A 24,777-nucleotide genomic window follows, 5' to 3' on the forward strand; every position below is an offset into this window, starting at 1 on the left:
AGAAGCCATTGCACAACTAATGACCGGCCCATCCTCGGAGCTTGCCCAAACACTGACTAGCGTCGATGTAGAGGGGGAGCCGGTTTCTGTGGTACCTCTGACCGGGATCCAGACTTCGGAAATATTGTCTTCAAAATCTGACACCAGGCTGGTTCCTACCTCCACCCTGGCCAAAAAGAAACAAAAAAACAGGCATACCTCCTCTTCTCCAGAAACCATACCAGATTGGCAGGCTTTCACTTCCTTTCTCATGCCGGCCTTTATGGCCCTTAGGCCTTCAGCCTCAGCCCCCACTACTCTGTCTTTACTAAGCCCTAGGCCTTCTTCTGCCTCTTCCCTCACACCCATGACCTCTCAAGGTTATGGAGGAAGAGCATGATTCCTCCTTTTCTTCCTCAGAGGACTCTATTTCATATACATCTCAGATTGCTTTTCCCCAGGAGTATTATTCTGCTGATGAATAATCTGTGGAAGGGGATTCTCCCCCTGAGGATATTACCTTTGGTGAGACCATCACCAAGATGAAAGATCACTTCAAATGGGATACTTCCCAAATGACTGGCAGCCAAAAGAGGTACTTTGAGCTGCTTCAAGTGGAATCACCCTCCCCTTCAGCTGTCCCTCTGGTGCTTCCTGTTTGAGCTGCTTCAAGTGGAATCACCCTCCCCTTCAGCTGTCCCTCTGGTGCTTCCTGTTTGAGCTGCTTCAAGTGGAATCACCCTCCCCTTCAGCTGTCCCTCTGGTGCTTCCTGCTTACTTGGATGCCTTTAATTCAGCTTCTAAGGCCCCAGCCCCCCAGCTTCCGACCCCCAAGTCCCCTGACCACTTCTATAAAGTGCCAGAGGAGCAAAAATTCCTAGTTAAACCTCCCTTGGCCGACATAGGTGTTATTGCCACTGCTCCTGATAAACAGTTTAGGCTGCTGCCTTCCTCCTTCCTCCTACACATTGATAAAGATAGCAAATATATGGACAGGATGAGAAAGAAGGTATGCACATCCTCCACTTTGGCATTCAGAGCCATAAATTATCAGACCCACATGACTAAGTATGCTCTAGACTTAGTGTCTCAAGCCTCCTCCATGCTGGCTTCTATGCCTGACAGTCCCATTAAGGCTGACATTGCCTCAAAACTGTCCTTGGCTGAGCAAGTAGCCAAGCACTCCATAAGATGCAGCTACGATGCTGCAGAAGTATCTGCTTCTGTCCTCAGGAGATGCTCCTGGCTGAGACTTCAAAATCTGCTTGAAGACTTCAAGTTCAAAATCTTGAACACCCCCCTGGATCACAACTTCCTCTTTGGAAAACAATGTGCAGACCTCTTCAAGAATCTGCAGGACAAAAGTAAAGAATTACAGGACATCAAGCATCTACTGGTGTCCCACATTCCCAAGTATTACAGGAACTACCCTGCTAAAACCACTTTTGTAAGGCGCACCCCTCCTCAGGCAGCTGCCTCCTCTTCCAGTTCTAGAAGAGGTACAAGAAGACCTACTTCGTCCAGACCTAATGCACCACCTCCTCAGCCCAGACAACCCTTTCAGGATAGACAATGTTCCAGTAATGCTTGACTGCCTTGCCCACCTACCACTCTCTGCATGCCTTCCACACTGCCTCCCCCTCTGACAGTCCATCACCACAGACCAATGGGTCCTATCTGTTATCCAAAAAGGGTACTTCTGATCTTGGAAAGAAAAAATACCCAGGAAAAGTATTCCTTTCCCCCCCAAAAAAAACAAATTCATCTCCTACCACAAATTTTGTCAGAACTACTAAAGCTAGGCACCATAGAACCTGTCCCCTCAGGACAGGAAGGAAAGGGATTCTACTCTCATCTCTTCCTGGTCCCCAAAAAGGATGGCCCCTGGAGACCCATTTTAGATCTCTTCTTTCTAAATCTACACCTTCAGGTACCCTCCTTCAGAATGCTGTCTCTACCCACTCTGCTGCCTCTTATTCCAGCCAAGACCTTCATGGCCACCCTGAACCTAAAAGAAGTCTACCTTCACATTCCCATCAGGACTTACCACAGACAATTTCTGTGTTTCTCTGGACCTTCCTCTCATTTCCAATTTACTGCCTTGCCCTGTGGTTTATCCACTGCCCCTCGAGTCTTTACAAAGTGCCTAGCCCCAGCCATTGCCTTCTGCAGAACTCAGGGAATCCAGATTTATCCATATCTGGATGATATCCTAATACTAGCAGAATCCAAAGATACCCTCTCAAGGCAACTGCTCTTCACCATGTCCCTTCTGCAAAATCTAGGATTTACCATCAACCTCCCAAAGTCCTCCTTTAACCCAGGCCAGGACAAGATTTCCCAGAATCAGAACAGACAAAATGAAGGACTTTCTCTCCCATAGGACAAGGTTATGTCACTGACTTCCAGTTTCCAGGAAACCCTCCACTCCCAGAAGGTGACAGCAAGGCAATTCCTCCATCTCCTGGGCTTTATGACAGCAACCATCCCCATGCTACCACTGGCCAGAATGCATATGCGCAAGCTACAGTGGTAAAAACATTTGGTCCCTACACCTACATCACTTAGAACAGGATATTCCCCCTCTTTCCCTGTCTAAAGAAAGAAATCAGCTGGTGGATCCAGCTAGTCCAACTAAACCCAGGACTCCCACTGCAACCACCCACCCCAACCCAAACAATGCATACAGATGCCTCAGATTCAGGTTGGGGGGCAACTCTGGCATCCTACAGGGTCCAGGAAAAGTGGCACCCTTCTCTACAGGTTAAGCACGTCAATGTCAGGGAAATGACAGCAGTCTTCCTAGCTTTAAAGACCTTTATTCCCCTTCTGGTCCCAGGGGTGCTCCGGATAGTGATCAACAACACCATGGTTATGTGGTACCTCAACAAACAGGGAGGAACAAAGGCCTACCAGCTGTGTAGAGTGACTCTGCTGGTATGGGACCTAGCCTTTCGCCACAACCTGGTCCTGCAGGTGACCTATATCCCCTCACAGGACAACAAGCAAGCAGACCTCCTAAGCAGGACTTCCTGTCCACAGCACGAATGGATGCTGGATAGAGGGGTCTTCCTAGACATAGTCCACCAGTGGGGTACTCCACAAATAGACCTGTTTGCCTCCCCCCCAGAACAGGCAGCTGCAGATCTTCTACTCAAAGACATACTCCCTCCTAGCATGGAGAGTGGATGCTTTCAACATCTCTTTGGAGCGGAAGTTTCTTTATGCCCCTCCTTCCCAATAATTCAGAAAGTCCTCCTGAAAATCCAGAAGGACAATCCAAAAATCTGGTTAGTGACCCCATACTGGCCAAGGCAGCACTGGTCCCCCCTACTTCTCAATCTAGCCAAGGGGAGTCACTACAAGTTACCCTTCAAGGTGGACTTGATGACACAAGACAAAGGAACTCTCCTTCACCCACACTTGCAGATGTTATCCCTGACTCTGTGAGTGATAAACTTTTGATCCCCTTCAGGCACCACTACTCAGAAGACGTGCTTTCAGTCCTGAGGGAGGCAAGGAAACCTACCACCAGAAAAATCTTACCTAGCTAAGTGGGAAAGACTTACAAAGTGGTATGTGGACAAGGGAAAGGAGCCTTGTTCGGCAGATGTCCCCCCTTGTTGTCTCTTAGGTGTGTCAATTGATTAAAAGCGGACTTTCATACTCTTCAGTGAAAGTGCATCTTTCTGCTATATCAGCTTGCTTGCCCCTGGATCCCCCCTTTCTAGCCAGGCTCAACGTAATGCTCTTCCTTAAAGGGGTCTTACACATGAGGCCACCAAAGAAACCTATCCCTTCTCCCTGGGACCTCAACTACATCCTGGAAAAACTAACCTAGCACCCGTTCGAACCGGCTGGGTCTTCCCTATAGATGTGTACATGGAAAACCGTCATGCTGGTGGCTATCACTTCAGCCAGAAGGGTCTCAAAGTTGCAGGCTTTAATGGCCTGTCCTCCCTACACCACCTTCCATAAAGACAGAGTCACCCTGCGAACTAATCCCTCCTTTATGCCCAAGGTGGTCAATGACATGTATCTAAACTAATCTATCCACTTACCCACTTTCATTCTCTCCCCCACTAATGAAGGGGAGAGGATACTGCACTCCTTGGATGTGCACAGGCAACTTAGATTCTACCTGGGCAAAACAAAAACCATTAGGAAATCTAAGTAGCTCTTTGTCTCCTTTCACCCCAGAGCCCTGGGAAGGCAGTCTCCAAACAAACCATCGCCTGCTGGATTAGGAAAACTATTTGTCTCTGTTACTCTCACCATGGAAAAAAACACCCAGTGGGAGTAAAGGCCCATTCCAGTAGGGCAGTGTCTGCCTCCAAGGCCTTCATGAAAGGTCTGGACACGTCATCCATCATGGAAGCAGCCACATGTTCTACTATCCAAACTTTCACCAAACATTACAAACTGGACCAAGTTTCCAGAGCAAGGGGAAGATTCACCAGGGCCATCCTACAGGGCTTTGTAGAATCCTCTTCAGCATCCACCTCCCTTTTGTGCATCTAAGCTGTGGTACTCTCCCACAACTAGAATACTGCAACATAGGAATAGACGGACATAGAATAGTTGTAAAATCTTACCATAACCATAGATGTCCTTCTCTTCCATGTTGCAGTATTCCTTCCCACCCACCATTACCCCCTATACTTTCTCCTTCAGTCTGACTTAAGACCTGGATCTACCTAAGCTACTGAAGGACACCAAGGGCACACACCTGTCCCCACTGGCATTCCTCCTGCTGGGCCTTCTTCTATACCTGCTGACCTTCAAGTTCTGAGGATTGTGCATGCAGACATCACATTTAAGGCCCCTGGTTTATGGCCTTACGTCTTACATCCCACGCATGCTGCAACAGCCATGCTGAAGCTTTTGTATAGGAGCCATTGTATGAGTCGCCCGAGGGCATAAAATCCCACTACTAGAATATTGCAACATGGAAGAGAAGGACATCTATGGTTATGGTAAGATTTTACACAACTGTTCTTTCTTGCCTGGAGGATAGAAGCTTGATCCCACTGTGGAACAGCTACCTTTGTGGGCAAGTGCTTATGCTGCAGGATGCTAAGAAACCTACCACCAGGAAATCTTACTTGCAAAGTGGAGGTGTGATACCTACAGCAGTCTTGGTCCCAGTGGTCCTGCTGTACTTAATAAGGGCTTTTGGTCCTGCTGTACTTAATAAGGGCTTTTCAGTAGGGGTGGAATGGCTAGTTAGATTCACCATACCAGGGCAACAGTTACTACAGCTGTTTGTTTTAAAAACATTGTCCGCCTGAAGTGTTTTTGAGGCAGCCACCTGGAGCACCATTCATAATTTTTCCCAGACATCACATGCTGGATGTGCAATTTAGAGGTCTTAACAAAAAAAAAAAAAAAAACACCCGGAGTTGAGCCTCTGATGCAACTTGGAACACAATTGTGTATGTGCAATTACATAGACTTGGTTTTAGAGAAATTAAAGCAGTATTTCTGTTTCTGAGTTTAGTGCCTTTCATGTCGTCACACCTACCATGATGGTTTTTTTCCAGTAAAGATGCAAAGGATGCAAGAAAAATGTAAAGAGTAGAAAGCTGTACAGAACAAATATTATTTTTCTGTAGAACTGCAACAGAACTTTAAAAAGTGAAATTGTTTCTTGCACATTAGCAGTGCTTAGGGCTCCTTAGACTGCTACATCCTGTCAAAAGCTATGTTATGTTATTTAGGGTTAGAACTTTATGATTATCCAAGCAATTTTACTTTGGCAAAGTAATTTTTTTTTTGGTGACACTCCCATGTTCATCGTGCATACAGCTGCAGTCATAACAGATGTTTTTTCCTGCTGTCAGGCGGGTCCTCGGTTGGCCAAATTCCAAAGTCTAGGTCCGGCATCGGTTGTCGTCGCTTCTTCCCTGATGTAAGTGCGACAGGGGTATAAAAGAACCAGCCAACGCCATTTTCCCTCAGTCTTTCTTGCCGCGCGGTGCCCGAAGCAGAAGCAGTTCGCAAGTGCCGGTCGGCCAGCTCCTGAGATTACGAATATTTTGCAACCAAAGTCTTCTTGAAAGCTAAGTACCCCATTGGGGAAACTTTTCTTGCCTCAGACCGATGTCAGACAAAGTTAATAATTGCATTTCATGTGGGAAGCAAATACCGCATAAGGATTTTCATTCCCTCTGCATTCCTTGCTTAGGCCCAGACCACGACGTCTCGGCCTGTCGTTTTTGTGCTACATTCAACAGACGCACCATTAAGCGTCCGGCGGAGTTCGCCCAACACTATTTTGGCAAAAAATTTAACTGCATTATGTCGTCGGACTCCAGTTTTGAGTAAAAGACGCAAAGATAAGGACTGACATACAAGGTCCGCGGCTTCTACCGACACCACGCCAAAGCCCGACTACAGGTGGTCCGGTTCTCAGTGAGGCGCCTACGCAGCCCCTGACTACCGACGACACTTCATTGGCAGTGTCTACTGTACTCAAGGTCACAGGCTCTTCGGCCCACACCCCGACTACCGATACCGAAGCCACTCTTGGCGGTGAAACTCAGAGTTTAGACAGGTCTGCCACCTCTCAAGGTGTCTTCAGGCCTTCCTCTTCTTTTTCCATCAAGGCTTTCACTAAGTCTAAAGCAGCAATGCATACTAAGAGACAAGCTCCACAGGGCCCTTCCCAAGGCCCCATGCCTAAAAAGCAGATGCTCAAAATGGCTGAGGATTTGATTACTCTTATCAGGGGTTCTCAGCCCCCCCCCCCCCCCCCGGACAAAAGGTCCAAAGTGGAGGAAGAATCCTCCTCCTCGGACCAGGCCTCTATTATTTCAGAGCATTCTGATGACCAGGAACAGGCATACTCCCCTTTTGAGGATTCTGATGCAGAGGAGTCCATTCCCTCTGTCTCCCCCCCTGAGGATTACTCTTTTGGGGAAACCTTGCATACCTTGAGGGAACACTTCCACTGGGAAGGCCAAGAGTACTCAGACTCCAAGAAAAGGCTTAGGGACTTTCTCTTGCTCCCTCAGCACAGGCCTCTGGCTATACCTCCTGTCTTAGACATTCTAGATGATGTGTATTCGGAGGCCTGCCTTAACCCAGACTCTTTACCTCCAGCCCCAGTCAAGCCTGACAGGTATTACCGGGTTCCTGACTCACACCAATTCCTATACAAAAGCCATGCGGCTGACCCAGAAACTATCTCACAGGGCCCCAAGGGAATTAAGGCCTCCACTGCTAAAAATCCATTACCTTCAGAAAGAGATTCCAGAGCTTTAGAAAGGTGGGGGGAAAAGGTATACACCTCGGCCACCTTAACCATGAGGGCATTAAACTGCCAGTTCCATATGTTAAAGTACCAACAGTTTCTGTTATCACAGTTGAGAAGCAAAATGTCACAACCTAAACAACCAGACTTGAAGGAGTTGCAGGATGTGATGCATAGTGCAGAACAAGTGGGTAAACATACCTTGCAATGTGGTTTTGATGCTTTAGAGGCCTCATGTAGAGCTGCTGTTACAGGATCATACGTAGACATTCCTGGCTCAAAGAGCAAACCTTACCAGATCATGTCAAAGCTAAATTACTAGATGCCCCTCTGCAAAAAGATGTATTATTTGATGTTAAAGCTGAGGAGGTATTAAAGAAAATGGAGGAAAAGGCTAAATCAATGCAAACAGTGAAAGATTTCCTACAAGTACAACCTCCACGTTTCAGTAGAAATTGGCCTTCCAAAAATTGGTCCTTTCCAGCCACGGACAGACCCCCAAAGAGGTAGATACAGGCGCCCGAGGGGCAGAGGGCAATCTCAAAGATCGTTTAGAGGCAGACAATGGCAAGCTCCTACACAAAGAGGTGGTGAGGATAGTTCACAGCCATTCAGAAAGCAGACCCAATGACTTTCCCCTTTGCATGCCAAGCAAGGCTCAAATGGCAGCACCTTTAGGCAGAAAACTGGCATTATTTTCGAAAAATTGGCATATTGTCACAAAAGACAAATGGATCCTGGACATTATAAACAGAGGCTACAGATTCCATTTTCACACCCTTCCAAAAATGAGAGGCATGCCAAACCTGCCACACAATCAAAGGGCAGAGGCACAAAAACAAATTTCAGATCTCATGGACATGAAAGCTATTCAAGAGGTACCTACACAAGAACAAGGTCAAGGTTTTTACTCCAGACTATTCCTGGTACCAAGGAAGGGAAAAGATTGGAGACCTATTTTGGATCTATCCATCCTAAACGCATTTTTACTCGGGCCAAAATTCAAGATGCTCACATTACAGCAGCTTCTTCCCATGCTGGGCAAGGAGTCTTGGCTGGTAACATTGGACCTCAAGGAGGCATACCTGCATGTCCCAATCAGACAAGATTGCAGAAGATACCTCAGATTTCTTGCAGGTTCAACCCATTATCAATTCTCTGCATTGCCCTTTGTCTTATCTACTGCACCCAGAGTATTCACGAAATGCCTGGCATGAGTAATTGCCTACTGCAGACTTCAAGGGATACAAATATACCCATATTTGGACGACTGCCTGATCCAAGCGGACAGCAAGCACGTACTTCTGAAACATCTGGCTTTTGTAATAATGTTGTTGAATTCTCTGGGATACACAGTCAACAAAAAGAAATCAAGGTTAATACCCTCTCAAACAATAATTTTCCTGGGTGCCAACTTGGACACAAACACCCAGATGGCCTACCTCACGCCAGAGAAACAGGGGCAACTAACTCAATACTTCAGAAAACTAGCAAATTTCACCAGGCTGACTGCAAGGAAAATCCTACAGGCTCTGGGATGCATGGCATCTTGCATCCTACTAATCCCATGTGCAAAGCTGCATATGAGGAAACTTCAATGGTACCTGAAAAACCTATGGTCTCAACACAGCCACAGTTTGGAAACAATAATACCACTGATTCCATGTCTTCAAAAGGAATTTCTGTGGTGGGCTCAAGCATGCCAAAGAAACACAGGTCTCCCATTCTGCAAGCCTCAAGCAATTCAAGTCATCACAACAGACGCCTCGGACTACGCCTGGGGGGCGCACATGACAGATCGGTGCATTCAGGGCAAATGGTCCCAAAAAGAAGAGCACCTACACATCAATCAAAAGGAAATGCCAGCAGTAATAAATGCTATTATAGCTTTCAAAGATCTTCTGCATCCAGGTCAACTATTGATAAGGACAGACAACACCACAGTAATGTGGTACATAAACAAACAGGGAGGAACCCATTCATACCCCCTATGCAGGCTGGCCATGTCTCTTTGGAATATGGCTCTGGAATTATAAATCGAACTTCAAGCACAGTACTTGCCAGGCAAGGAAAACACGCTGGCAGACGACCTAAGCAGAAATATGACAGATCCACACGAATGGAAGTTGCATCCTCAAGTTTTTACAGAGATAATTCAAGCATGGGGAAGGCCAGACATAGAGCTCTTTGCCTCCCACAAAATTCACCAATTGGCAAAATTCTGCTCAAGGACTTTTCATCCACAGGCCTGGAGAGTGGATGCACTCTCTTTCAGTTGGACAACAATGACAGTTTATGCCTTTCCACCTCTTCCTCTGCTGCCCAAAGTTCTATTAAAAACCAGAGCAGACAGACCAAAGATGATTCTCATTGCTCCAGACTGGCCAAGACAACACTGGTACCCACTCCTGAGGAGCCTGACGCATTCCCCACCATGGACCCTACCTCTAATGCCTCTTCTTCTGACTCAGCACAGCTTCAAAACTCTTCACAGTCAGCTGAAAACACTCAATCTGGCCCCATGGAAGATTCCTTACCTTCACAACAGACCCTACTCTCCAAGGAGGTGCAGGGTGTCATTTTGGAGGCCAGAAGGCCTTCTACTAGAAAAGCTTACTCCGCAAAATGGAAACGGTTTTGTGCCTGGAATGAGAAAAAGGGCCAGAATCCTGGAAAACTGAATTTACCTCAAATATTACAGTATCTAGCTGAGATGCTAAACAGTGGACTTTTATTCTCCTCCATCAAAATCCATGCCTCAGCCATTTCTGCAGAATACAACACTGATCCTCCTTTATTCTCTCACCCCCTCTTAAGACAGTTCCTCAGAGGGGCTAAGAATATAAAACCCCCAAGGAAACAACCAGTACCTGCTTGGGACCTCAATTTCATTCTAGAAAAGCTGACCTTGCCTCCTTTTGAGCCAGCTGCTTCAACAGAATTGCAATATTTGTCCTGGAAAACAGCCTTCCTTCTGGCTATCACCTCAGCTCGCAGGGTATCGGAACTACAAGCCCTCATGGCTGTGCAGCCTTTCATCATTTTCCATCAGGACAGTGTTTCCTTATGAACCAATCCGTCCTTTATGCCAAAGGTAGTATCCAGGGTAGCTTTGAATCAGGCTATCCACTAACCTACCTTTTACCCTAATCCTCAAAACAAAGGGGAGAGACTACTACATTCTTTGGACATCCACAGACAGCTGCGTTATTATTTGGACAGAACAAAGCCTTTCAGAAAATCAGAGCAACTCTTTGTGTCCTATGCTACAGGAGCTCAAGGGAAGCCAATTTCCAAACAGACAATCTCAAAATGGATAGCCCACTGCATACGCTTTTGTTACTTTTTTCATGGTAAAACTGTACCTGCAGGCATCAGATCTCACTCCACTAAGGCCACAGCTACCTCTGCAGCTTTCCTCAGAGGGGTTCCTACCAAGGATATTTTGGAAGCAGCCACTTGGAGTTCTGTGCATACCTTCTCCAAGCCCTGTCACCTTCCATTATACTCCAAAACTAGAGCAGGCTTTGCCACTGCAGTCTTGCAGGGCATCCTGGCTCCTCCTAGTTCCTCCTAGTGCCTACCACCCCTTTTTAGCTTTGGGATTCTACCCATCTGTTATGACTGCAGCTGTATGCACCTTGAACATAGTACAGTTTTGTACCTACCATAAATGTAGATGTTCGAGTGCTAATACAGCTGCAGTCCAGGTTTCCCTCCCTCCTTCCCCTCTTGGGACAGGCCTATTGGCTAACACCTCCTCATACATCCTGATTGGGGTATTAATTTATGGTGTATTTGCTTGCAACTACTGTTTTTTGATTATATTGCATTGCATTATTACATAAATTTATGTATTGCCTTCCTTCTGGGGGCACCTGACATCTGGGGCAAGAAAAACTGAAGAAAATGGCGTCGGCTGGTTCTTTTATACCCCTGTCGCACTGATGTCAGGGAAGAAGTGACGACAACCGACGCCGGACCTAGACTTTGGAATTCGGCCGTCCGAGGACCCGCCTGACGGCAGGAAAACCCATCTGTTATGACTGCAGCTGTATTAGCACTCGAACATCTACATTTATGGTAGGTACAAAACTGTACTTTCCAACCCCACTCACATTTAGGCTCTCTCCTCCAGGTTTTTGTGCTCGTGCATCCTGAATCCCCTCAGTTGCTTTCCAAGTATATCAGACGTTACCCTTGACTGGGAGGACCCTCAATTATTTTACAAGTTGAGCTCACAGTGACTCTGTAGTAGGCCCAGAGAGTGAGGGATCCAATGAGGAATGCTGAGCATGGAGCCTGGTAACTGTTGTTTTCATAGAAGGTTGGTCAGTTGTTATAACCATGGGGGCAACTAGTGTAGTGATGTTATCTATCTTTGCTGTCCCAGGGTTTAATTTCTCCAAGTGTTTTGGGTTTCTGCTACCATGATGAGAATGGCCCCCATTCCTTAGTTAGGGTACAGTTAGAGTTCAAGAAATTAGTATTGTTTCAGTCTTTGATGTTAACTAAGAGTGCTCCTTTCAGCCCCTGCAATGTGCCCTAAATTACCTCCTCTTATAATTCATATGAGGTCAAATGTATTGGTAACATATTTATGTACGATTGTAAGTTTCTTTATTAGACCTGTTGCTTATGCTACAGTTGGAACTGTCTGGGTATCTTTCTTCCACGTTGCTTTTCCCATTTCACAGTACACCAAGATCTCATCTGACTAAGCTCAGGTGGATATAAAAGATCTCATAGTATTAATTAGAGTGAGTAGGCGAATGTTCTCAGTGCTCTGACCAAATTTCACCTTGCCAATTTAAATACCATATTGCTCTTGCTTCTGCTTGCAAATTCTGGTGTTTTATGACTTTGTCTCTCTCTCTCTATGTAAGACACTTAGTTTTAATGCTCAATACTACATTTGTCTTTTGTCCTGGACTATTATATCTGCTTTTCATGCATCTGTTTTTGAACTGCTGATAATGGGTGATCCCATGTGATATAAAGTTCATCATTCTCTACATAATATGTTGTGGTTTATGTTTCCAAAGCTTCTCAGCTACTTGTGTTTTGTAGTGTTTGCACAATCCCCAGTGCAGCAGTCTTGCCACATTATTGTGCCTTTTAATATATAGACCCTCTGCCATCAGTGTATCACACCAAGCAACAAGATGTGAAACTATTTCCATCCAGTTCTGTTTTGCAAAACCTGCATTTGTTTGTTTCTCCATTTTCAGTGGACTTAGTAAGCCAATGTGTACATAATCTGCAATCCTGGGCCACAATTACTGGACTTTAGTCTTTTGGATTCAGTTCACGTCATTAACCATTCCTGTGTCAAATCTTGATCAACTTGAGACTGTACCATGTCTCTTTATCTGTCACTACATTTGTGGACTTTTCTGGGTTTTTTTGTAAATCACTATAAACTTGGCATCAATTCCAGTATATAATTTGTATATTGTTGGAAGGCAAGTTATTGGTCTATAGTCCTTAGGATGATTTGCAGGTTGACTGTTAAGGAGGAGTATCATTTTTCCTGTTGTCATCCAGGCTGGTGTGTGTTTGTGGTGCACATTTAAGTAATTCATGCTCAGGGCTAAATCTTTGTGTAAAGATGTTAATACCTTTAACCAGAAGTTAGTTACCACATCTGAACTTGAGGTTTTCCAGTTAGGAAATTAATATTGTCCCAGTTTCTCTGGCTGTTTCTTCATTCCCTTTCATATCCTCTATATTAGAACTCCTTACTGTTTCTTGTAATTCTTCAGTCCATTCAGCATCTTTATGTTGAACAGGATCTTTGTAAATACTTCACCAAACTGTACCTACTACTATTTTTGGTGGGGTTTCTATTCCTTTTACTTTATTCCCCAATTGTATATAAAAAATATTTTGGGTTATTAATGAATTGCTTATTTTATATTTTTCCTTGTATTTATCTGCATATATTCTAAATTTTTATGCTTGTGCAAATTTTTGTTAGTTTATTATTGGAAGCAGTATAAGCAATGACTCCTGGTATGTTTTAATATTATGCATTGCTTTTATCACATCTATCTTTCCAAGTATTTTTGATGATCTGTTCCCTTTTCTATATTTTTCTAACAGTAATACTTCTTGTCTTAATTGCTGTATATTTTTTTCTAAGTCGATGCTTCCATGGTGGCATTCTGTTTATTCCCTTCCTTTCCTTTGTTGCTCTGTATTTTTGTGGTAGCACTTTATCCGTATTAATTTAGCAGCACAGTATTTAAATCCTATTTATTTTTGTTGCATATGCTATTTACTGCTGCCCCCTATTTTGAACCCGAGATGTCCTGTGAAGCCTCTGGTCTCCATCAGAGGTCACCAAGTTGTCAGGTTTCCCTTCACCTCCTCCTTGTGATAGGAGAGCTGGCCATCAGCCACTTCCTACTATCCCCTTCCCCCTCCTCCAGCCAGCCAGCTCTACTAGCAACCATAGTCCATTCCTGAACTCTGGTGGTGCAGATGGAAGCCCCACAGACCTTAGTGTCCACAATACTCAAATACATGTCAGACCTTTGCAAATCAAGATTTTCTTAAGCCTCTGTGAAAATATATGTAACAGCTGTTTCCTTCTGCCTGACTTGGGATCCTCCATATTCCTTATTCTCTGTAAAACAAATCTTAATGGCATCCTGTACCTCAGGCTGCATAGGAATTTTTACTTTATCACTGGACCTCAGATGTGTCCTTGAGTAGGACATTACCCACCCCCTTTAGAGCCATTGGCTTCGTCATCCTTGAAATCCTTGACCTGAAATTTTTTTTTCTATTGGCTGTCACTTCTGCCAGAAGGATTTCAGAACTATAGGCCCTCTTGTACAAGGTTTTTATGTGGCCTTCTAAAAAGACAGGGTCATTCTATGTATTGTTAGTGCTCAAAAAGTTGAAAAAGGTGTCAAGAGCTTTAAATGCATCTATTAACAGGTATCTTACGGGATCCCCTTTATCATTTGCCTACTATTGTTCCTCCTCTTGTATTTCATGTCTAGGATAGTAGCACAGATGCCCGTGTATCAGGCCATTCATCTCCCGGTATACTGTCTTATTTCCTGGAACAGAGATGGAAGGATTCTGTACTCCCTTGATGTACATAGGCAATGATTACTTTGTATCCTTTGTGCAGGCATATCATTTCTAAATGGTTAGTCCATTGTATTTGTTGCTGTTACTTGTTTCTTGGAAGTCTGTACTAGGGCTGATAAGTCCCCATTCCACTAGAGCCACAGCAGATGCTACTGCCTTCCTTAAATGTGTCAACAAGCAGTTAATTTGTCCTCACTCCATACTTTCTCTAAACATTACAGACTAGACATTGCCTCTAGAGCCAGAGCAGGATTTTCCATGGCCATTCTACAAGGGTTACTTCAGCCAACACATCCACAGGACTAGCCACCAAGTTCATCAATGAGCTTTGGGAATCTTCCAAAATGCAAAGACCACTACAGCTGTGTTAGGAACTTTCCATAATTGTAGATGTTTAAGGTATGTTCATTGTTGAAGTACCATCTTCCAGCCTGAACCTGTAGTCTTCATATCCAGTGGGCCTTCTTCCCTCTTCTGTTTGATCTAGATTTTTAGAGAAGTAGCTTTGGGGGTCTCTTATTAGTCTGCAACTCTTCTTCCCTTGTCCACTTGAGCAGTTAGTGCTGTCATCAGCTACGTTTGTGAGGTTGAAAAGGCAACAAAGGAGCAAAAATTGAAAGGTTGATTTTCTCCTTATACTACAGACATGCTGATGTTTGGGTGGGAGGGCATCTGCTTGGCCTACAAAGAGAAAGGTTCTGAGTAGTGCAAGTTGGACATTTTGCAGAAGCCATCCTAAATAGATGCTAATTACTCTTCCACATTCTTCTTCTGTTGGGACAGCACATCCACCCAGCAACATCTGTTGGACCCCCATGTAAGTGGCTTCACTCTCTCCTGCACACATTTATTTAATATAATGTATTTCTAGGTTTCACAACTTCAGGGTAGCCTAGCAAGTTTTGATAAAATGGTCTGTCACGTGATAAGATCTCAGCTAAGTGTGCAGTTACAGTGGGATGTCACTGCATGTGCATCCCAAAGTATGGAAGCTTAAGAGAAGAATTAAGAGAGTTGAGGATAGTAGGAGAGGATGTTCTATTCATATACTCACTGAGTAGGACTCTGACACACAGTTACTGATATGTTGAGCACATATCTTCTGTGTGTTTGAGATGGTCTGTTTCTCACTGGAAATGCAGAATCTCCCTTTTACTATAGTTGGTCTCTTTATGAATGTCAAAGTCTTCTAACAGATTCATGCTTTTCTATTTTCTCTCCTCCGTGGCATTTAATCATCAGTATCGCCTCTGTCACTTCTGATGGTAAAGAAAAGGGCAGAATACCAGTTTCCTTCGCTAATGTTCACAGACCATGTGACAACTGCTGTGCCACCTGGGTATCTGTACTTGCTGTCTGAAGTATTCTCAGAGATCAAAGGTAATGGTAATTATGCTCATAAGTCACTCATGCTTGAGCTCTGAAACAGCCAAATGTATGACTGCATTAACAAAGGATTGTGTGCCTGATGTGTGCTTTTGCATCTGTATGTACAATGGAGACTCTTTGTGAATGTAATCTTTCTCTCCATATTTAAAATTGAACTTGTATAGGTTGCTTATAATTAAAATGTTAAATGGCATCAAGATATTCTTTTGAAGCAGCAAAGCAAGCTAGCCCTATTTACATTATTTTGTTTTTCCCTTTTTTAGGAAGCTACCAGATTCAGTGGCCTCATCCTTCATGTCATGTGACTGGATCACGTGAAGAAGCTCTGTATATTTACTAGACATCAGTTGAATGGTGTTTGTTTTCTTAAAACTTTGGGAAGATGTCACTTAAATCACTCTTTCCCATGTCTGAGTCTCCTAATTTTGACTTCATGAAGCTGAGAGCAGGCACTATGGCGACCACAGCACAAGAGAAAGCTTGTTACACAATCTCCGTGGCTGACACATCTGACAGGTCAGCTGAAATGGTGACCACCTCAGGCAGAATTGCTGATCATAGCATCATACCCAGTAATGGAACAAACAAAAAAGATTGGTTTGGAAACTAGCATGGATTCTATTTGGTCTGAGCTTTGAGGCAAGTCACTGCTCTGCACTGGGTTTTATAGGGTGCCTGTTTGTATTTGCTCTCTCTTTTACCTTGAGATATCTGCTAGCTGCTTAAGTCTTTATTAGACTGTAATGTTTTTGGGACATCAACACAAGGGTTTAATTTACTTGAATCTACAAATGACATCATTATGCAAGGTGAAGTGCAGTTGCAGGAAGTAAAAGTTCTCCAAAGGACTGGACTTAACTGTTTTACTTGTTAGTAACTGCTGCAGTACAGATGGTAATGCAGAGATGTATGGTAGGAAAAGATTCTTGGCATTTGTGTGCCATGAGCAGCCAAAGGTAAAAGTAATGCTTAGTATTCTAGCTGTGAAAACATTGTAGAAAACAATGGAAATTCATGGATATCAGACGTAGAAGCTTCAAGTGTGCAGATGTGTGGTATAGAATTTACATAACACTTCAGCAGAACTTCTAGAAACATTTAAGTATAGAATGCCAAGTTCTACAGCCAAGTAGTGCTTCTGATGTTAGAACATGGGTTAAGTGAACTTTGCAGGAATCAAGTTTTGAAGTCCAATTTTTTGATTTCCTCTGGTTCTTTTTTTTTTTTTTTTTTTTTGCCTTTAAGACTTCTGCTGACACTGTTGCATCTTATGTGGCAAAGGCAGAGCAGAACCGTGTTTTGTGATTGGTGTGCCTTACTGTACTTTATAAAATCCAGCTCCAGCTATACTGTTTTTGTTTTTCTGATTGTGTTACCTTACTTGCTACTCAGGTAATGCTAGGTTTCTTTTCTTGTTCGGCATGTGAGTCAAGGCTGTGACATACAGCAAGAACACCTGAACTTAGCATTTTTTGTCAAATCATCAGATGGTAAGGACAGTGGAGAAAAGGGTATATTTTTCTTCAGGAAGTTAGTTCCTTCCACAAGCCCCTCTGAAAGGGAGAAGCACAGTGATTTGTATATGATTATGGCGAGGTCCACAATGCTTTTATATACTGTTATGGTTTCTTCACATAGACAAGTTGCCTCACAAACAAAGGGGGTAGAAAGAGGGAGAGACATATTGCTGGATACTCTGCTTAATGTTGACCTCCTTGTACTATTTTTATCCTCCTGTTTTTTATGGTGATCTAAACCTCTTCCTGAACTTGATTTACTATTGTTAAAGAGAGAAGTCTATCCACTGTATCACATCTTTCCAATTTGCCATTTTTCTCATCCTGCCAAAAGCCAGTTGTGTTGTGCTGAGTGTTATCCCATTAGATTTTAAGTAACTCTTCCCTTGGTATGAAATGGGTATCAGGACGTTTATATGGTGTTTGGACATCTTTTAGTGTTATGTTTTGTGGAGGAACACCTATGGTTATTTGTCTTTGACATTTTATTTATTTATTTATTTTTTTACTCTTAGCCAGCAGCCATTGTAGGCTTGATAGCTTTACAAGTCCTTGGTTTTCAAGTCAATGTTACCTGTGACCTGCCACTAGATATTTCCCACTGACTTCTGTGAGATGAGCTGTCCCTGGATGCTCTGTTCTATTTACACAGTGATTTTCCGTCAAAACTGTTCACTACCACACCCCAGTCACCCCAAGTACAGATAAATATTCGATCTCTGTGAGATGAGAATGGGCTAAAGTTGGTTAAAATGTTCCTTGTATGACTGGTAATGATTAATGCTTCATAAAACTGTAATGGCTGATATTCAAAGCTGTCTGACAAAGTCAAGTCAGGTCCAGTAGTTTCACTTCACAAGTGGTTTGTGACATGACGTGAAGTATTTATTTTGCAGATTCCATACATCTGATGCATTGTTTTGCAGTTTCAGGTAGTGTGACAATCTAATTGCACTGTTTCAAGTGACAATACTTCTTGTCATAGTACTGTGTCTTGATTTCTTTCAACCACAAAGCTCTGACATTAGATGTTTTGCTAGTGAGCAGGACTCTGAATAGATTGTTTACAAATATGAGCTTTTAGCAGTCTCCCACCAGCTATTTAAAATGCTGAAAATGGCCACATAATTGTTTAAGTCCCATTGACGTATTGTGCTGTTCTATTTCAATACAAATTTATTATGATCATTGTTTGAAAGCTGTTTTTCATAGAGTAGGAGCATTCTAGTCTTTCAAGAGCAGACTTCTTTTTTTTTTTCTCCCATTAACCTACAGCTGCCCTTTAAAACATAAAAAAGCAGTTCAAGGAGACAAGTTTATCATAAGTAATTGCCACTACATCTCTTCACTAGAGATGAGTTCCCCCCTTTGTTACTGAATTATCCGTAAGTCTGAGTGGCTGGAAGATATGACCTGCTAGGACTCTGGTACATAATTCATTTGGTTGTCCCCAGCTTCTTTCTCTATGTTAGTCACATTGAATTCCTTGCGTTTGGCCTTAAATATCATGTTCATAAAAGGCACATGGATGCATAACTACACCTGATTCTTGGTCTGTGAGCCTAGCCATTCCTTGTGGCAGTAGGTATTCATATGTCTATTTCCCATGAGCTAAAATAAGTATGAGGCTACATATATTTATGTCCTGTAACTCTAGAGAGGAACTGTGTTCCAGATACCATCAGACCTTTCATCACTGCACTTAACATTTTTCTCATATTGTCTGTTGCAGTGTTAAAGCAAGACTGATATTTTTTCTTTTCTAATGTAGACATAGTACTGCTATTTCCAGCAGAAGACATGTGGCTTACCGTAACTGCTGCTTTAGTTTTTATTTTTTCTTCTTTTTTTTGCATATTTCTCAGGTATTGTTAAGTGTGCTGAAGTTTTGTCAGCAGCGTTATTTTACAGAAAATACCTTGCAGTGATATTGATTAGTTTTGTTTGCCCACACCTGAAATAAGTACATAGCCTGTAAGTTAAAGTTTATGATACCCCAGAAGTTAAATCCATGTGTCAAATATTGCATTTCAAAGTATACTCTTCATTTGTATGTATTAATATTAGTGAATACCAGTTGTCACAGCGTGGAATTTAGTCCTTAACTGCTTTCACTGAGGGGTTGTAAACTAACAGAAAACATGAAAATCAGATAATTTATTATTAATGTAGATAATGATTAGAGCAACTTAAGACTAAACGAGAATGCAACAGCTCAGATAGGGTATTATGTACACAACAATGACCGTATTCATGTAAGAGAAGGTGTTGAGTACAAAAAATGATCACGCTCTGATTAAAGTTATTAAAAAAATTCACCAGGTAAAAAACTCACGTGCTGGTAGGCATTTTAATGAGTTAAATAACTCTTTCCCAGCTGCTGGCAGGGCTTGATCACCATTGCCTAAGGGTGGAAGTCAAAAGGAAAATCAAATGCAAGACAGTCTTTTCAACTAAACAAGCAAACCAACGTTTGTGTTTCTTGATCAGCATAAGTAATTTTCTCACGTTTAATGTGCTTAAGAGCCACACTTAATGCCACAGATTCAGTGCCGTGATTAAGCACTGTGTCAGATCTGACTTTCAAACACTGCTGTCTTGAATGGGACAAGGCAGCCCTACACAGCTAGCACTACAGGCATGATAAGCCTCATAGTGGGACTGTGGGATCTGTGCTGTCAGCAATAATGTTTAAAAAAAAAAAAACCCTCGACCAGCACTTATCATGAAACCTTTGAAGGAAGTTAAAACAGAGCCTTTAGAAAGTCAGCTGTAAATAGTAAAACCAGTAATATGAACCATTTATGTTGGTCGGTTATTTTTAATTTAAAGAAACAATTGGACTACTCAGGTTCAAAGTGTCAAACTTCAACATATATAAAGAAGATTTTTCTAGATTTTGAAGATTCAGACCTGGAGTTCTTTCTTTGCTTGACAAAGTGTTTGGAAATTTGTCCATCAATACCATCGTAGGCAACCTCCAGTGTTGCAGTATGTACCAACTTTGGTATTTTTCAGTCTTTATTATATTTTTTGCATTGTTTTATGATTTCTAGTAAAAATGAAAAATATGGAGAAACACAGCAGGAACTATAAATCTGTTTTGATCCGGTTAGCGCTTTTCACATCAGAGATGCTTCTTCAGATCATAAATTTCATCAAAACTGAGTCAACTGTATATACACCCTTACTATGAATTAAGACATCATTTACAAGCTCATTAATCATTTAGGTTAATGCAATCTATTTAAAGGTAAATACATTTTATGTAGCCCATACATATCCTATATAAAATTACCTACTGACTACTAAAATACATACTATAAAAACTAAGTATAGAATTATACTAAATATGACTATAAATTACTGATGTCTCATTTTTTAAGTAAGGTTTAATAGACGTCCTGTCATTCAACCCAGGTTCCTTCTCAGCTTGCAGTTCTATTATCCATCTCAATTCACTTATTTCCAATTTGTTTTTCATGTCCACCAAGAGTAAATCCTGATAGATACATTCTATCACTTTAAACATAAAATGATGTGTTCTATCTTTATCCAAAATTTGTTTAGCTAAAGCACGTCTTTCTGGTTCTCCATTTCTAATTGCCCCTATATGTTCCCTGACCCTCTCTCTCAGTGAGCGGGTAGTCACCCCCACATAAAAAGAGGGACATGTGGAGCAAACTGCTAAATATACTAGATTTCTTGTTTCACAGTTCGCTCTAACTCTGAACTCATATTTCTTATGTATTCTAGGGTGTGTAAAAGTCCTATCTTGACTTAATACTCCACATATACAACAATGTCCACACTTATTAATACCATATATTTCTCTTTACTATTATTGGGCTGACATAACAATCTCTTTAGATTTTTCTTATTTTTATATCAAGTTAGGCTTTGCACCAACAATCCCTGCTATCTCAGGGTCTGATTGTAGTATGAACCAATTCCTATATACTACCTCTTGTACCTTCTTAATATTACCAGCATATTCTAAACAAATTGGTATACTTTTTTAAATGTTTTTTTAGAAATCTGAGAGGGGCTCTGACTATCCCCATATGTATGTACACACACACACACATATATATATATATATATATATATATATATCTATAGTCTGGCTTTACCCCTCCTTAATGCTCTGACCTCACCAAAGCCTACATCAATTTCATTCTTTTTATATTTACGTTGCAATAATTCATTATTAAATGTTCCCATATTTATATCAAACTGTTGCTGTCTCATGTCCAGTCTAAATATGCGCATAGCTTGACCCTTAATAATGTTTTTATACATAATTAGGATGCATGCTGTCTCTACTTAGAACATTATTTTTTCTACAGTCTTTCCTAGAGACTTGTAAATGTCCCATTCATTTCTTTAACTATTCTAACATCCAAAAAAGATAACTCTCTATCAGAAATCAAATGGGTGAATCACAAAAAGTCAGTAGTGGTATCCAAGAATGTGAAAAATTCCTTTAGTTCTTCGCTAGTACCCCTCCAAATCAATATGAAGTCATCCACAAACCTCTTATAAAAGAGGATATACGTGGCAAATTTTTCTTGGGTTAGAACACAACTTTACCCCCAATGGACAAGCACCATGTTGGCTTAGGTATTGGTACAAGGTATGCCCATAGCTACGCCAAATAATTCTAAATAGTACTTCTGCCCAAATAAGAAGATATTCTCTAAGATCAATTCTAGTAACATGCATAAGAAATGTATTTTCTTTCTATCATAAGTGCTGTGTCCAGCCCATATGTATGGGGTATAACTGTAAAAAGTGAATTCACATCCATGGATACCAGCAAACATTCATTCAATTGATCAAATGAACCCCCAAAAGTTTTATTTAAATAAAATAAGAGCTGCTTAGTATCCTTCAGAACATACTTAGATTTATCAATTATTGGCCTTAAATTCTTTATCAACATATTTGGACAAGGGACAATGTAACCCAACTTTGGCCAAGCACAATCTAAAAGGTGAGTTCTTCCTGTCCTTGTGTAGCTTGGGTAGACCTTGAATAATAGGAACCACAGGGTTGATGACTGCCCAAAATTAACTTTGTAATTAAATTGCTTAAATAACAGTCATACAGCAACTTATATACACAGCTACAACATGAATCTATGTCAGCCAGATGCACCTCTGTATAGACACTAATATCATTTAACATAAAAAGCATAGAATTCACATAATTAGCAGTGTCAAACACAACAATCCCCCCTTCTTTATCAGCGGGACATATGGTTAAAGATGAGTCATTTTGTAATTCTTGTAACACTATATATTTATTCTTATCTAAATTTAAAAAAAAATCTATCTTTACGGCTGTAATTTCCAAAACCCAATGTTTCTCCCATTTGGAACTCACAAATGTTACAAAATACTTCCACTACAGGATTTAAGTCAGGAACAAACGTACTAGGTTTTTTAAAATAAGTGCATGGTTCAGTATTTTTTCCAAACATAGACTTCAGCATTACATTTTGTGTGAACAGTCTTATATCTAGCACAGTACACACAAAGTTTGTATTTGATGCTGGTTCATAGGTTAGTACTAGGCTAACTGCCCTTGCGAGCCATTGTAAGCCTAGCCAATTATCACTTGTGAGACTCAAACCCTGCACCTTGTGTTTGTAAGGCAAACACCTTAACCATTAGGCCATCCTCCCAACCTGGTACAAAGGTAATCCCTCGTTCAAGTACAGATTCCTGAAATTCAGTCAGTTCCTTGGTCGACGAGTTGCACACCATCTTACTTAAGTTGTCGGCAAGTTCCACATTCTTTTTAAATCTCGCCCCACTCCACCTTCCTGTGATGGAAGCCTCCTCTTCCTCCCCCGACTGGGTGACCTGCCCGCCCTTGACGAGTTCACTTTGCAAATGGGAAGGGGGAGGCTGTGAAATAGGTACTTGTATAAGTTATTTTCTTTTAACAGAAGGGGCATGATTAGTATCCACATTGTTCATAGTTATTGCATTGGATGTAGAGGCCTTCGCCACCATTTCTGGAGTCTCTATGATGTTAAACCATCTGCTTTGGTTTGAGGGTGAACAGTACCATTCCTGTACACCACACTCGTATTGGTAACTTCCGAGCCCAGGTCTTGTGAACCGACAAGGTTTAGACACAAATTCTCATCTACAGCTGTTGCCCCCTTTGTATTATTGCCTTTCGGCAAAGTAAATACATGACCATTTGAGAAATCCCTGAGATCTCTCTCCAACTTTTTCTTCTGCCCAATTAGATGCTGTTTGTGGGCAGATGCATTATCACAGAGATTAGAGAGCATTTGATCATACACACTAGCTGGAACAATAGCTCTGAAATCTTCTTTTTTTTATGTATATCTTTTAACAGCATGTTTTCACTAGTTTATGAAGGTCAATCAACAAAGTCATGTATTTAAGGCTGGTTTCAAGATTTAATTTCTGCCATTTCAGTAGCTCGGGGAATGTATCTGCTGAAGCAGGCATTTTCAAATCCTGAGACCCCTTGGAACTACTTTATATGAGATACACGCTTCAAAGTGATATCTCTGCCACTGTAACTGTTTGAATTTAAATAAGTCACGTTCAGGTTCATGCACAAACTTTACTGCAGTTTTCTCATCAAACTGTATTTGCTCACATCCTATTTCATCAGGCATTTCAAAAAACAGTAATGGGTTGTTACCTTGATGTAGCATTTTATTAAATCCAGCCTGCGAATTGCTCACTTCCCTAGGTACATAGTCCAACTCAGTGCTGTTCCCTTCAGCCATGTTCCACAGGACTAGCATCAAAATTAGCAGCACAAGAATAATAAAAGTCACAAATGCAGCCACTGCAGATAAACTCCTCTTTTTTCAAACCAACAGAATTTCAGTAAAAATGAAAAAGAGAAACACAGCAGGAACTATAAACCTGTTTTAATCCGGTTAGCGCTTTCACATCAGGGATGCTTCTTCAGACCATATATTTCATCAAAACTGAGTCAACTATATATATATATATATATATATATATACACACACACACACACACACACACACACATATATATACATACACTTGCTATCATTTAAGACATCAGTTACAAGCTCATTAATCAATTAGGTTAATACAATCCATTTAAAGGTAAATACATTTTATGTAGCCCATACATCCTTGCACATCCTGTATAAAATTACCTACTGACTACTAAAATACATACTATAAAAACCAAGTATAATATTATACTAAATATGCCTATAAATTACTGACTGTTCATTTCATCTGTTATAAAAATAAGAAAAATCTGAAGAGATTGTTATGTCAGCCCAATAATAGTAAAGAGAAATATATGGTATTAATAAGTGTGGACATTGTTGTATATGTGGAGTATTAAGTCAAGATAGGACTTTTACACACCCTAGAACAAATAAGAAATAAGAGTTCAGAGTTAGAGCAAATTGTGAAATAAGAAATCTAGTATATTTAGCAGTTTGCTCCACATGTCCCTCATTTTATGTGGGCATGACTACCCGCTCACT

At 41.6% G+C, this 24,777-nt stretch overlaps 1 protein-coding gene across 2 annotated transcripts in view; it reads left to right on the forward strand.

Moving 5' to 3' along the window:
* The window catches only part of ZNF609 (zinc finger protein 609), a 701,843-nt gene extending 681,384 nt beyond the window's left edge, over positions 1-20,459 (forward strand). For both annotated transcript variants that reach the window (XM_044077491.1, XM_044077492.1), the window contains exon 8: positions 15,994-20,459. The gene's annotated coding sequence lies outside the window, so the exon portion shown is untranslated. The remainder of the gene's footprint in view (positions 1-15,993) is intronic.
* The last annotated feature ends 4,318 nt before the right edge of the window (positions 20,460-24,777 follow it).

The sequence above is a fragment of the Protopterus annectens genome, chromosome 7.part0 (assembly GCF_019279795.1).
Source record: "Protopterus annectens isolate FY-2018-M chromosome 7.part0, PAN1.0, whole genome shotgun sequence".
In the NCBI taxonomy this organism is placed as follows: domain Eukaryota; kingdom Metazoa; phylum Chordata; order Ceratodontiformes; family Protopteridae; genus Protopterus; species Protopterus annectens.